The following is a 927-nucleotide window of genomic DNA, read 5'->3' as shown; positions in this document are numbered from 1 at the left end:
GAAAGCACCTCTCTCATCAAACAGAACTTTCAAGATCAAGATTCATGTGAATGAGCAAACAAGTCTCAATGCAGAAATAGATCAAGAAACTTGGCTATGGCATCTAAGGTATGGTCATCTAAACTTTAAAAGTTTAGAATTACTAACCAAAGCTGAAATTGTTGCAGGGCTGCCCTCTATTGAAATTCCAGAAACTTTGTGTGATGATTGCCTAGCCAGCAAGTTAACCAGAAGCACATTTGACTCAATAATTCCTACAAGAACAAAGAATCCTCTTGAGCTGGTGTATAGTGATGTATGTGGCCCATTTGAAGAGGAATCAATTGGTGGTAATAGATACTTCCTAACCTTTATTGATGACTTCACAAGAAAGGTTTGGATTTATCTACTAAAGAAGAATAGTGAAGTGTTTGAAAACTTCAGAAAATACAAGGCTCAAGTTGATAAGAAAAGTGGTTTCAAACTCAAGCAACTCAGATCAGATGGTGGAGGTGAGTATAAGTCCTCTGAGTTTGATGATTTCTGCAGCAAGGAAGGAATTGTTCATGAAGTTATAGCTCCATATACACCTCAACACAATGGTGCTGCAGAAAGAGCAAACAGAACCATAATGAATATGACAAGAAGCATGTTGAGAAGCAAGAATTTGCCAAAGAAATTTTGGGGAGAAGCTACATCAACTGCAGTATACATCATCAATAGATGTCCAACAAAAAGACTAGGCAAGAAAACACCAGAAGAGGCCTGGTCAGGTATCAAACCAAGCATAAAGCACCTAAGGATATTTGGCTCAATTTGCTATGCTCATGTACCTGACATTAAGAGGAGTAAGCTTGATGATAGAGGAGAAAAACTCATCTTCTTAGGCTATCACACCACTGGAGCATATAGGGTATTCAACCCTATAACTCAGAACTTCATGATATG

Source organism: Lupinus angustifolius, chromosome LG20 (genome assembly GCF_001865875.1).
Source record: "Lupinus angustifolius cultivar Tanjil chromosome LG20, LupAngTanjil_v1.0, whole genome shotgun sequence".
Classification (NCBI taxonomy): Eukaryota; Viridiplantae; Streptophyta; class Magnoliopsida; order Fabales; family Fabaceae; genus Lupinus; species Lupinus angustifolius.
The sequence above is the reverse complement of the archived record's forward strand: the minus strand, read 5'-3'. Positions refer to the sequence as shown.